Consider the following 14769-nt stretch of genomic DNA (forward strand, 5'->3'; position numbering starts at 1 on the left):
GCTATTTTGAGGATTAAATAAGAGGATATATGCGAAGTGCTTGGCACAACATAAATACTCAACATAATAAAAATAACCTCCCCAGGCTGGAACGGGGACAACCCTCAGGCTGGAGCACACTGCTTTAGTACTTTGTAAGCAGTCCTCATACCTAGAATGCCAGAGGAAAGCATGTGAAAGAACTGGAAGGATGGGGCAGCAGGGGCCACGATATGTGGGTGCATGCCCCAGGTCACAGCACCAATCATGGAGGAGAGGGGCTGCACTCTAGGCTTTTCCCTGCCACCCACCCCCATGCTATCTGCCCTGGAAACGATGGATGCAAGGGCACTCAGCATCCCAGCTGGCTCCTCTAGGAGCAAAAAGTATGGACCTCCATGGACAGGAAATAAACCAAAGAGAAGGACAACCCTCATAGGCAGTATGGGTATCCAAATGTGTCTTGGATTGCCTGGAGACCAGAGCCCCCAATAACAGTGGATGCTGACTGGGCCCATTTGACATTGTTGCACATTTCATCCCCAGAGCTACCATAGAGGCAACTGCCATTGCTCCCACCATTTTACATGGAAGAAAGCTGAGACTCTGAGAATCACTCAAAGTAATTTGTCCAGGGTTACACTGGAGCCCAGCCCTGTCTCCTTCCAGGTTTGAGGTTTGAACCCTAGCCCTTTAGGGAGCTGGGATAGAATCCAGGAGGAGGTGTGGTGGGGGGTGGGTACCTGGCAGATGGGTACTGGTTGGACTTCACAGGATCTAGGGGCTTCCTGGAGGGGCCAAGAGTGAGGAAACAGGTTTACTATAGACTGTGAATGGGAGGAGGGAGTCACCTCAGCGTGTATGAGAGAATATGCAGAGAACGTGAGGGCACAGAAGGTCCTGGAGGGCCTAGAAAAGTGAGGTCATAGTCTTGGTCTGATAGGAAAGGGGTGATGGGCTGTTTTTAGGCAGAAAAAGAGGGCGTTGGACTGGTTCGTCTCAAAGGTCCCCCTCCAAATGGGGAGAATGGAGCCAAGCACCAAGAAATTTTACCCTTTATCATTAGCTGTCCATCAAAAGATGCCACAAAGTGAATAAAAACACAAGGCAAAGAGTGGGAGATCTCACACCCGAAGAACCAGCAAAGGGCTCATTGGCAGAATATAGGCAAACAAGGCAGTAGGAAAATGTCCAAGAGACCTCCACCAGAACTTCACAACAGAGAAAAATCCAAAAAGCCAGTAAATATTAGGAAAGGTACTCAGTCTCCTTGGAAACCAGGAAATGCCTGTTTTTTTTGGTTTGGTTTATTTTGGTTTTGGTTACTCTGAATTTTATTTTAACTATTACAATTAGATACAGAATTTAAGGTCTGATAATTCCAAGCATTAGAAAGAATGGGAAGCAATCAAACACTTCTGGGGGAGGATTTCAACTGGTAGAACCTCTTTCAAAAAATATTTGGTGTTACTCTGTTTGGTAAAGCTGAATGTGTAATGCCACGTTACACAGAAATTCTGCTCTTAGGCAAACAGCCTCTAGAGATGCAGACTTACGGATATCAGAAGATATATCTCTGAGGATTCATGACAGCAGTGTTTAAAATGGCCCTAGACTAGAAACATTCGTAAGCCCATGAATGGATAAATGATCTGTGATTATGTATTTTTTAATAGAATGGAATACCATACAACCATGAAAAGGAACACATTGTGGTGAAGTTCAGAAGTGAGCTGAACAAAAGAAGTGCATGCTCTATGATTCCACCTATGTAAAGTTCAAACAAAAAAACCAGGGGCGCCTGGGTGGCTCAGTCGGTTAAGCATCTGCCTTCAGCTCAGGTCATGATCCTGGGGTCCTGAGATGAACCCTGCATCAGGCTCCTCACTCAGTGGAGAGCCTGCTTCTCCCTCCGCCTCTACCCTCCCCGCCCCCACCCCCCTCCGCACTCATGCTTGCTCTCTCTCTCTCTCAACTAACTAAATAAAATCTTTTTAAAAATAAATAAAATAATAAAAAAAACTAAATTACCTTATTTTGAGATGTCAGAAGAACGAGATTACCACAGAAGTCAAGCTAACCCCGCACAGTTAAGATGTGAAGGGGAAGGAGCCAGACTTCTGGGGTGTGTGGGCAGTGTTCTATTTACTGACCTGAATGTGGTTTGGTGGACGTTTCCTTTGTGATAAATCATTGTGCTTTATATTTCTTTTTTTTTTAAGATTTTATTTATTTATTTGACAGAGAGAGACCCAGCGAGAGAGGGAACACAAGCAGGGGGAATGGGAGAGGGAGAAGCAGGCTTCCCGCTGAGCAGGGAGCCCGATGGAGGGCTCAATCCCAGGACCCTGAGATCATGACCTGAGCCGAAGGCAGACGCTTAACGACTGAGCCACCCAGGCACCCCTGTGCTTTATATTTCTGCATGTGTGCTATACTCTACAATTTAAGAGTGGTGGATTTTATTTAAAATTTTTCTCATGATAAACTTCAAACAAGATATAATGATGTTGATTAGGTTGAGAGATAGATCGCATTCCAAGGTGATGAGATTGGGTGGCTTAGGTGTTCCTGAATCACCTTAAAAACTTGATAGGATTTGTTTCTCCTGATAGCCTGGATCTATAGGATAATGAGGTCTAAAACCCAAAAGCCCGAGACAAAGGAAGAGGCGTGGCTTGTTGCTTCCCAGCTCCCAGGGGCCTGGCTGAGAAGTCTGAGCAAGGAGGAAGCTGGGATTCTTTTCCTGGATCTCAGAGTGAAATCCACCTTCCATAGGGCTCCTTACTTCCTCTTGAGATTCTAGTCCAGTGGCCTCTGCTCTCTGTGGGCCCACAGGACTTCTCCTTACACGGCCTCAAAGACTTGTAAGTTTGAGGAAGTGAGGGTTCCATCTGTTTATGGAAATTTCTCTCAGTAAACTAGTACATTCCAGGTAAGAGGTGAACCAAACATGTTTGTCTGTTGCTCTGTTTGGTGGCATTTGGAATGCTAGTTGGGAGGGAAGGTGGCTGAGGTGTGAACCCGAGGAGGTGGGGGGCGGGGGGCGGCGCAGGTAGGACTTCCTGGATCTGGGCTTCCTCGTGGGCCCGCACATTGAAGTGTCAGGAGAGGTGAGGGCCTCTCTTCACTCATATATTCATGTTCATCAGTACGTATTAAGCATCGACTTTATGTCAAACACAGTTTGATATGGCAAGGAACTTCTATTCCAGGGTCGGAGATAGACCAGATTTCCAAGTTAAGTTGTATTTAGGTGCTTGCTACTCCAGAGTGTAGGCTGGGTACAAGGAGCATCAGCACCAGCTGAGGGTGTGGTAGAAATGCGGAATCTCGGGCCCCATCCAGACCAATGATTCAGAATCAGCATTTCCACAATTATCTTGAAGCACTGTGTTAGGTCATAGAAAGTGCCTTGGAGAAAAACAAAGTAGGGAAGGGGCCTAGGCTGTCCCAGGGGTTGAGGGGGTCAGTCGAAACTGTGAGATGACAGTCCACCTCGGACTGGAAGGAGGAGCCTTCAGAAGGAGAGTAAGTAGATAAGAGCTTTGCAGGCTTCAGATGGAGGACAAAGTCCCTAAGGTCAGCGTGTGCCTGCTCCCCTCCAGCCTGGAGAGCAGTGTGGCCCGGAGACCTCCCATCCGTGTGGACGACCAGTAGTGTCTGGGCGTTCAGGCGCCAGAGGGGATCCTTCCTTCTGTGTGAGGGCAGACATCTGATGGGTTTTGAGCGAAGGAGTGACTTTAGGCAGGATGACATCATAGTTAAAGGATTCTTCTGGCTGCCAGTTTGGAAATAGACTCAGTAAGCGGGAGCTAGGAGACTAGTTAGCGGGCGACAGGCCTGATTCAGCAGAGATGTGGTGTGGCCCTGGCAGGAGCCGTTTGAGTGGAGAGAAGTGATCCGATTCTGGATGTCCTTTGAGTGTAGAGCGGGCAGGACCCACTGACGGTGCTACATGAACCCTGTGAGACCAGGAAGGGAGCAGCGCGTGTCTCCTGCAGTTCTGGTCTGAGCAATGGAAGCAAGAGCAGGAGTTGAAGGAGATGAAGAGCCTGCAGGAAGAGCAAGCTCCCCAAGCTTCCCACAAGCTCCCTGGGAGAAGCGTGGACTGGAATCTTCTGGGTCTGGGGCGAGAGCTCGATGCAGAAGGAAATGCCTTAGGGAACTTGATTTCACCTGGACGTTAGTTTGCAAATTCTGCTTTCTACTGTGTAGTGTAGCCATGTTTACCTTAATAGACAGCACCCCAACTAAGAAAACAAAGCCAGAGGGGCAGAGATGAGGCAGAGAAGTAGGCAGGGCTGTGACAAGCTAGCAGACTATGGAGAAAAGTAGCAGTTGAGGTAAGGACTCAGGAAGGGCCTGAGCAGAGGTTCCGTGGCCTGAGGGAGTGTGGCTGTTATAGAGAGGCTGGAAAAAATGGGGGACAGCAGTTGTGGCTGGTACTTGGAGACTGAGGAGTAGGTCCAGGCCAGCCATAGGTGGCCTAGGGGACTTACTAAGGACTATTTTAAAACAATAGGAAACACAAGGGGTTTGGCTGGAGGAGGCATAATCAGACTGACTTTAAAAAAAAAAAAATGACTCTGAAAAAATATATAATTCCTCTGGCTGTGTCCTGGAGCATGACTCAAGGGTGTGTTAAAGTGGACAAAGGCTGATTTGTAGCACAGGTGAGAGAAGACGGGGCTCAGACAGGGGAGGGAGCTGCGAGGATGGAAGGCAGGGGTTAAATTCCAGGGGTGTTTCGGAGATAAAATAGGCCAGACTTGATGGATCTCACGATACATCTTCTGCCAACACCTGAGACCTTTCTACGCATGGCCCGTTTCACTCTGCTCAGCATGCCTTCCCCCTGCTCACGTGTCCTCCCATCCGCCTCCCAGGACACAGCCAGGACCTCGCTCTCCCTACCAGCACTTGTCTTGGCTCTTGTGCATTGGCTCTTGTCCGCTTCCCCAGGGCAGGGACCATGTCTGTTTAGTTCCCATACATGCCCAATAGCACGCATAACACCTGGCTCAGAGTGAGTGCTCAACGAACATGTGTCACAGCTGGGCAGAGAACAATATCACACCTCACACCACAGGGGACACTACACACGAGGAAACAGAGGCCCTGAGGGAATAAGATAATGATGCAAGTCAACACATGAGGAAGCAGCCAGCCCGGCTCCAGATCCAAGTCTGCCCACCATGGTGACCTGCCCGAAGGCACTCGTACCGGAGGCGAAACCCGGCCCCGGCCCTGGCCGTTGGGGCGAGTCCTCCCAGGGGATAGGCACCCTAGCACGAACTCTGGCACCTTCCTCTCTTAGGCTAGGCGCCCTGGGCTCTTAACCACCAGCCTGGACTAACAAATCCTTCCATCTTGAGGAAGTGACCTGAGGCCTGTCTGGAAATTATTATTTCGCTAGGATCCGGAATCAATTGAAAAACCTCTACCAAACATTGGACCCCTCTTCTGGAAAATTCAGTCTCATTTTAGGTTCAATTTAAGGAAGAAGGTTTCCCTGCTGACCAATGACGTTTTAGGACCAGACTGGCCAGACCTTCCCAAGGATGAGGGTCCTGGCCCGCAGCTCTCCGTCTAGGTGGGTCCCCCACAGCCACAAGTGGGCCCAGAACGCTAGGTGTATGTACAACACTGCTGCTTTATCGGTCAGCTAAAAACTAGGAGAACCTGAATTTGTAGGGATTTGATTTTTTTTTTTTAAATCACGGTCCACACCTGTCACAGCAAGCAGCCCTCTTAAAAATGAAGTAAACCCTTTGTGCACTGAAATAGAAAATGGGTCTAAATACATTGTTTGGGAAGAAAAGCTGAGTTGAGAACCAGAATGTACCATCTGATCTTACACCTGTTGGATGAGTTTAGATAAGAGCCTGCAGGAATACAGTAGTTATCTCTGGAAAGGGAAACCAGGGAAATTTTGATTTTACAGTGTATAATTGTCACTGTGATTTGTTTTTTTGTTTATTTGTTTTGGGGTTTTTGTGAGTTTTTTTGTTTTGTTTTTGTTTTTTTTTTTTACTTTTAGCACAAACAGGTATTTATTTTGATTAAATGGAAAGACAAAAACAATAAGGTAGAATGGACACAAATTCTCCAAATAGACCACTGGTAGCCCGTTAGATGCTGCCAAATCATTCCAGCATCCCACTGAGGGCATTAATCACTAACGGCCACTCTCTGTACCCAGCACCATTCCAAGCTCTTCATTTGTAATCACTCTTTAAACCTCACAACACCCATAAGGTTGGTACCAATGTTGGAGTGGTTAAGTGAGCAGACTCTGGACCCTCTTTGCCTGGGTTCAAATCTTGGCTCTTCCACTGCCTAGCCTCGTGACCTTATGTTATTTGAGCTCTCTGTAACTCCGGTTTCCTTATTTGTAAAAAAAGGAATCATGATAGGTCCAGATTTTACCACAATTAACAGCATCCTCCTCTTCTTTCATGCCAGCTATGAAGTTAAGACATATATACGTGTGTGTGTGTGTGTGTGTGTACGTTCGTGTATGTACAAACACATAGTGTGTGTGAGAGAGAATGTTTGATGACCCCTATCATTTCTCGGTGCATAAGCATGGGGACAAGCCAGTTCTGTTTTTATAGAATTTATGAATGATTTTAGTTTAAATTAGTTGCATGATTTTTTTTTTTGTTTTCTTATAAGTAACTTGATTTTTTTCATCATACAAGTAATAGTATTTTGGCAAAAAAAAAAAGTCATAACATACAATTAAGTAAGAAAGACTAAAATTATCCATAATCCCCAAACCTAGGGATAAATTTTACACATTAACTATATATTTCTAATCCTCAAATTTACAGTGATTTAAGCCTCACTTTCTTAGTCTATTATATTTTATGATTCTCAGCCTATGTCAAAAATGTACACTTTCAATATCAATGGCTACACGGTTTTTAGTATATGAACATACTATAATCTCCACTAGAAATTTGAGAGCCTGATCTTTTCAATGACAAAGAACACATCTGTAGCAAAATGATACATTTAACAGAAACTTTTCCCTCCGTCTTTCCTAGCAGAGATTCATCCATAGTCAACATAATGGAAAATCCTAAGATTTATGACTCTTTTCAACATGAACTTGAGGATTATGTTAGAAAGCAGAAAGCCAGAGGATTACAACCAGAGGTTTGCTTTAGAAAGGTGACAGAAGACTCTGCGTACAGAGAGAGGGGCCACACTGCACCCAGACCTCTGATGCTGGAGCAGGGACCCTCCTTTAGGAGGACCCACACTTTCTCCAGTTCCCACACAAGGCAGAGAACAGCGGAAAACCAGTTAGCCCCATGGCCCAAACGTCATCACTCCAGACAAAGATTGGAACCTCTGAGCCACTGTCAGAAAACACATGGTCATTTCTCCAAGAATCTGTGGCTTAGAAGGCCACCTGTGCAAGGAAAGACCCCTGACCCCCATGCTGCACAACGCAGGAAAGATACCAGCCGCCTCTGGGAGAAGAGTCCCACCAGAGCCCATCAGGCCAGAGATCAAGATCAAGGCCAGGGGAGAAGGTTCAGGGTGGAGGGAAGAGGAGGACGCGACAAGGAGGAGCGGGGAGGGGGGAAGACAAAGCATCGTGAGGATGGAGAGTCCCATAAAGAGAACAAGAAAAAGGCCAAGGTGCAGCCAGTCAGCACAGAGAAACCCAAACACAGAAAGAAGTGTAACCAAGACACCACAAAGGAGGGACGAAGATCCCAGAGAGAGAAGCAACCTGGCAAAGAAAGCACGCAGGAGAGGGATTTGTGGGATGAAGCTATCCTCGGCAGTTGTTACTGATGGTGGGGATTTGGGACCCCAATATTAAATGATTTGGATATGTTGGAAAGGTTGGATTAAATGACATTGAAGCAATTCTGTGACCAACGCTTGGAAGAAAATAAAATTTGATCCCCACCTCAGATTTATATTCAAATATAAAACACAGATGGCTTAATGATATCAGTGTAAAAACTAAAATATGAAACTATTAGGAGAAAATATAGGAAGATTGTGTTTAATTTTGGAGTGTGAATGGCATTCCTGAATGAGACACACTATTCAGGATCCCTGAAGATGAAAAAATAATAAATATAATTGCAGGAACATTTAAAATCTGTATAACAGAACATCTTTTTGTAAACTTCCTTAGAACAAATTAAAAGATAAATGTTGTATATATGCATAGAACACCTCCAGAGAGATACACTGAACTGTTGGCTCTGGGGGCAAAAACCAAGTGGGTGGGGGACAGAGGTGGCAGGTAGATTAACTTTTCAGTGTTCATTTCTTTCTATTTTGAATTTGGTAGTATCTAATACCTTTTTTTTTAAGATTTTTTAAATTTTTAAGTAATCTCTACAACCAACTTGGGGCTTGAACTCACAGCCCTGAGATGGAGTCGCCCACTCCACCCACTGAGCCAGCCAGGTACGCCAATATCATTACCTTTTAAATAAATATCTTTTTTAAAGATTTTATTTATTTATTTGAGAGAGAGACACACAGTGAGAGAAGGAACACAAGCAGGGGGAGCGGGAGAGGGAGAAGCAGGCCTCCCACAGAGCAGGGAGTCCGACGCAGGGCTCGATCCCAGGACCCTGGGATCATGACCTGAGCTGAAGGCAGACGCTTAACGACTGAGCCACCCAGGTGCCCCTAAGCAAATATTTTTTACAGGCAAGCAACACACTGGGAAAAAACATTTGCAACACTCTATATTAATATCTCTTGTGTCAGTTATCGAATTATTGCTTCTTATCTCCAAACAGCTGCTTTGGCCCTCTGTGAAACTGGACCCTGGAAACTGGTCTCCTTTGCCAGCTAGCTTGATGTTATTCTTAGCCAGTAGAAGGCGCTGGAGGGACATTGTAAACTGGGAGCAGGAGGGACTTTCCTTTTCCTGAGGTTGCTGGTTTCCCGTAGCAGCAAGTCCTTGCCTTTGTGTGTGTGATGTAACTGCAGTCCACGCCCTGTGACAAATTTTTTGTGTCTGGTAGGCTGTGTGATCTGTGTGTTCCATATTCTCTCTGCAGCGGTCCAAATCTCAGCCATGTGGGGAGCCCCTCTTCCAAGTTTCTCTCTTTCTTCCATGTTCACCTCCCTCAAGGGTCAAGGGTAGGCAAACTGCAGCCTACAGTCCAAATCCAGCCCCCTGCCTGTTTTTGTACTGCCCCCCATCTAAGAATAGTTCTTACATTTGAACCCCAACTAAGCAAAAGGTTATCCCAACGAAATGAATCCCATTCTTCTCATTAAAGAACTTTATTCCAAAGCTTATACTCACTTACTATTATATTTTTATTATTTTTTAAAGATTTTATTTATTTACTTATTTGAGAGAGAGTGTGTGAGTGCAAGTGCAAATTGGGGGAGGGGCTGAAGAGAGGGAGAGAATCTTAAGCAGATTCTACCCCGACCCCAGAACCACACTCAAGGCTTCATCTCACAACCCTGAGATCATGACCTGAGCCGATATCAAGAGTCAGGCGCTTAACTGACTGAGCCACCCAGACACCCCTACTATTATATTTTTAATTTTATCAATACAAAGGTTGTGGAGATTTGTATTCTGTATTGTTATACATAAATATTCCACAGAGCCTAAAATATTTACTACCTGGCCCTTTACAGAAAAAGTTTGCCAATCCCTTGCCTCAGAGTCTACTTGTACCACTTTGGTAGTTAACAACATTTTATTAGTTTAAATTTTTTTATATTTAATTTTCTCTGTTTAAATTACTAGAATGGTTTGCATTCTGATTGAGCCCTAACTGATATATCCCTAATAGACAAATAGTATTTACCAATTAATAAGAAAATATAAACAACTCAACAGAAAAATAGGCATTTACCTATACATTTAGTTAACAAATACTAAATTCCAGTTGTTGTTCCAGGTACTGAGATAAAACAGAGAATGAAATACAAATGAGATACAAAGATGGAAAGAAGAAAGGAAGGCTTTGTTGATATAGAAAATGGAGCTCATTTCTGGGCTTGGGTCATGATGAGCAGGTAACTCACCCGGCTGTAGGCCTGGAAGGACTTTGAGAATCTTGGAGGTTGTGGGAGTATTCATTGTTTGCTGATTGGTACCATCCCACAGTTGTCGAACATCTGGTGTCCCTAATCCCCACCTACAAAATGCCAGTAGCTCCTTCTCCCCACCTAAATGTTGAGACAATCAACATAGGCCCCCATAAATTTACAAAATGTGCTCCCTCCCAGAGTTTCCTACTCACTCTGAGAAAGCCTGGCTTAGCTCCTGGAAGTTCAACTGACAGTTTAAAATCAGATCCCTGATTTCCTTTGTCCCTGATGACAACCCAGTTATGCAGGGAGGGCTGGTATCTTAACCCCATTTATCAGATGAGGAAATCAAGGCCTGGGGGCTGGAAGAACGAAGAAAGTATTCTAATCAAGATTCTCTGAGACATGACCCCCTGTTCTTTCCACCCACCTTTGTTCCCAAATGTTACTTTAAGCAATGCATAGACCATGAAATGACACAAGGAGGTTACTCACTTTGTTCTCTTTCCCTCCATGTGCTCTGCAAGGAGAAAGTCTCCATTCAATGCAAGGAGTGAGACCCCCCTCGAGGAATGCAAGGTTAGTTCAACATAAGAAAATCAATCAATCTACCACATTAATAGAACAAAGGGAAAAAAGCCTCAATCGAAGCAGAAAAAGCATTTGCTGAAATCCAATACCCTTTCATGGTAAAAAATACTCAGAAAACTAACAATAGATGGGACTTCCTCAACATGATAAAATATACTTAGGAAAAACCATAGCTAACACCATATCCGATGATAGGAGAGATCAGCAATGAGATACAGATACCTACTCTCATCACTCCTATTCAATATTATATTTCTAATTTTACCAGAGCAATTAAAGAAGAACAAGAATTAAAGGCATCCAAATTGGAAAGAAAAAACTATCTCTACTCTCAGATGGCATGATCCTATATATAGAAAAATCTCAATCCACAAAAAAACTGCTAGAGCTAATAAAATCGGCAAAGTTGCAGGGTACAAAAGCAACACACAAAAATCAGTTGTGTTTCTATACCCCAGCAATGAACAATCTAAAAAGGAAAATTTTTAAACGTTTCATTTATAATAGAATTCCCCCCAAAATACCAAAGAATAAATTTAACCAAGAAGGTCAAAGATTGTACACTGAAAACTAAAAAATATTGCTGACGGAAATTAAGGAAGATTCAAATAAATGGAAAGACATCCTGTGTTCATGGATTATAAAACTTAATACTGTTAAGATGGCAATACTATCCAAAGCAATCTACAGATTAAATGCAATCCCATCAAAATTCCAATAGGCTTTTTTGCAGAAATTGAAAAGATGATCTTCCAATTCATATTGAAAATATAAAGGGCCCTAGATACTAAAATTTTTTTTTAAAGATTTTATTTATTTATTCGAGAGAGAGAGCGTGTGAGAGAAAGAAAGAGAGAGATCAGAGCAGGGTGGAGGGGCAGAGAGAGAAGCAGACTCCCCGCTGAGCAGGGAGCCTGATGCAGGACTCAATCCCAGGATTCCAGGATCATGACCTGAGCTGAAGGCAGGCGCTTAACAGACTGAGCCACCCAGGCACCCATAAAATAACTTTTAAAAGCCACCCAGGCGCCCATAAAATAACATTTAAAAAGAAGAACAAAGTTGAACAACCCATACTTGCCGATTTCTTTTCACACTTCCTGATTTTAAAACTTATTACAAAGCTACATGTAGTAGTAAGAAGAGATAGAATCAATAGGATATCAATAGGATATATACGATATATACATATATATTATATGATTTATTATAAGGTATTGGCTTATGCAATAAAGGAGGCTGAGAAGTCCCATGAAACGCTGTCTGCAAGCTGGATACCCAGGAGAGCAAATTGTATTGTTTGAAGGCCTAAGAACCGGAGGGCCAGTGATGTAAATTCCAGTCCAAGTTCAAAGGCCTGAGAACCAGGATTGTGGAGGGCAAGAGAAGAAGGATGTCCCAGCTCAGGCAGACAGGCGGAGGGAGGGCAAATCTAACTTTCCTCCACCTTTTTGTTTTATTCAGGCCCTTGGTGAATTAGAGGATACACATCCATATTGGGAAAGGCCATCTACTTTACTCAGTACACCAATTCAAATGCTAATCTCTTCCAGATACAACCTCACAGACACACCCAGAAATAAAGTTTAATCGGGTATCTGGGCATTTGTGGCCTAGCCAAGTTGACATAAAATTAACCATCCCATTACAGCAATCAAAACAGTGTGCTGCTGCCATAAAGACAGACATATAGATCAATGGAATAGAATTGAGAATCTAGAAATAAGCCCATACATTTATGGTCAATTGACCTTCAACAAGGGTGCAAAGACTTCAGTGGGGAAAGAAGAGTCTCTTCAATAAATGATGCCAAGACAACTTGCAGAAGAATGAAGTTGGATTCCTACCTCACACCATAAGCAAAAACAAACTCAAAATGGATCAGGAACTGAAATATAAAAGCTAAAATTATAAAACTCTTAGGAGAAAACATCAAAGTAAATATTATAACCTTGGATTTAGCAATGGATTCTGAGATATGACACCAAAAGCATGAACAACAAAAGAAAAATACATAAATTGAACTTCATCAAATTTAAAAAGTTTTGTGCGTTAAAGGACATTAAAAGTGAAAAGACAGCCAACAGTACAAAAGAAAATATTTGCAAATCATATATCAGAGAAGGGTCTAGTATCCAAAATATATAAAGAGCTCTTATAACTCAATAACAAAAAGGCAACCCAATTTTTAAAATGAGTAAAGAATTTGAATAGACATACAAAGAAGAGATACAAATGACCAATAAGCACATGAAAAGAGGTCTAATATTAATCATTTGGGAAGTGCAAATTAAAACCACAGTGAGATATCCCATCACAGCCATTAAGATGGGTATATTTAAAAAAAAAAAAAGTAACAAGTGTCCGTGAGGACGTGGGAAATTAGAGCCCTCATACATTATTGGTAAGAATGTAAAATGGTGCAACTCCATGGAAAACAGATGGGCAGTTCCTCAAAAAGTTAAACGTAGAAATACCATACAACTGAGCAATTACACCCCTACGTATATACCCAAAAGAACTGAAAACAAGTACTCAAATACGTATTTGTACAAGAATGTTTATCGCAGCCTTATTCACAATAGCCAAAAGTAGAAATAACCCAAATGTCCATTAATAGATGAATCTATAAGCAAATTGTCTTATATACATACAACAGAATATTACTTAGTTATAAAAAGGAATGAAGTACTGATACATGCCAAAACATGGATGAACCTCAAAAATGTCATGCTAAGTGAAGGAAGCCAGACACAAAAGGCCACATTTTGTATGATTCCATTTATATGAGATGTCCAAATAGGTAAATCCACAGAGACCAGGTGAAGATATGGGGATGGGGGAAATAGGAGGTGACTACATAATGGGGGATTTCTTTTGGGGAGATTAAAATGTTTTGAAGCTAGATAGAAGTAGGTGGTGGTTGCATGACAATGTGAATGTACTAAATATCACTGGATTATATACTTTAAAATGGTTAATTTTATGTTATGTGAATTTCACTTCAATTAAGAAAAAAAAAAGCTCACACTAGTGTGGGTCTCCCCAGGGCTATCTGCCCTGTGTATGCTCAGGCTCACAGTTGGTCATGAGAACAGGGAAAATATTGAGGGAGACTCTAGCCTCTGACTGGGCTGTAGGAGCAGGCCTTCCTCCCTTAGAAGTGTGCACCCTTGAGGTCAAGGCCTGGGTCTTTTTTTTAGTTAGTTTCAGAGGTAGAATTTAGTGATTCATCAGTTGCATTTAACACCCAGTGCTCATCACATCACGTGCCCTCCTTAATGCCCATCACCCAGTTACCCCATCCCCCCACCCACCTCCCTTCCAGCAACCGTTTGTTTCCTAGAGTTCAGCGTCTCTTACTTATGGTTTGCCTCCCTCTCAATTTTCATCTTATCTTATTTTTCCTTCCCTTCCCCTATGTTCATCTGTTTTGTTTCTTAAATTCCACATATGAGTGAAATCATATGGTATTTGTCTTTCTCTGACTGACTTATTTCGCTTAGCATAATACCCTCTAGTTCCATCCACATGATTGCAAATGGCAAGATTTCATATATATATCTTCTTTATCCATTCATCTGTTGATGGACATCTAGGCTCTTTCCATAGTTTGGCTATTGTGGACATTGCTGTTATAAACATTGGGGTGCGAGTGCCCCTTTAAATCAATATGTTTGTATCCTTTGGATAAATACCTAGTAGTGCAATTGTTGGGTCATATGGTAGCTCTATTTTTAACTTTTTGAGGAACCTCCATACTGTTTTCCAGAGTGGCTGCACCAGCTTGCATTCCCACCAACAGTGTAAGAGCGGTCCCCTTTCTCTGCATCCTCACCAACATTTGTTGTTTCCTGACTTGTTAATTTTAGCCATTCTGACCAGTGTGATGTGGTATCTCATTGTGATTTTGATTTGTATTTCCCTGATGCTGAGTGATGTGGAACATTTTTTTCATGTGTCTGTTGGCCATTTGTATGTCTTCTTTGGAGAAATGTCTGCTCATGTCTTCTGAGGGCAAGGCTGGGTCTTGGTCACTCAAGGCCCCACTGAGGCGGAGGGCCTCTCCAAAAGAAAAGAAGTTTAAAAAAAAAAAAAAAAAGGCAGAAGGAGGAAAAGGAGGAAGGAAGGAGGACGAGAAAAGAGTGA

The sequence above is a fragment of the Halichoerus grypus genome, chromosome 10, assembly GCF_964656455.1.
Source record: "Halichoerus grypus chromosome 10, mHalGry1.hap1.1, whole genome shotgun sequence".
Taxonomy (NCBI): Eukaryota; Metazoa; Chordata; class Mammalia; order Carnivora; family Phocidae; genus Halichoerus; species Halichoerus grypus.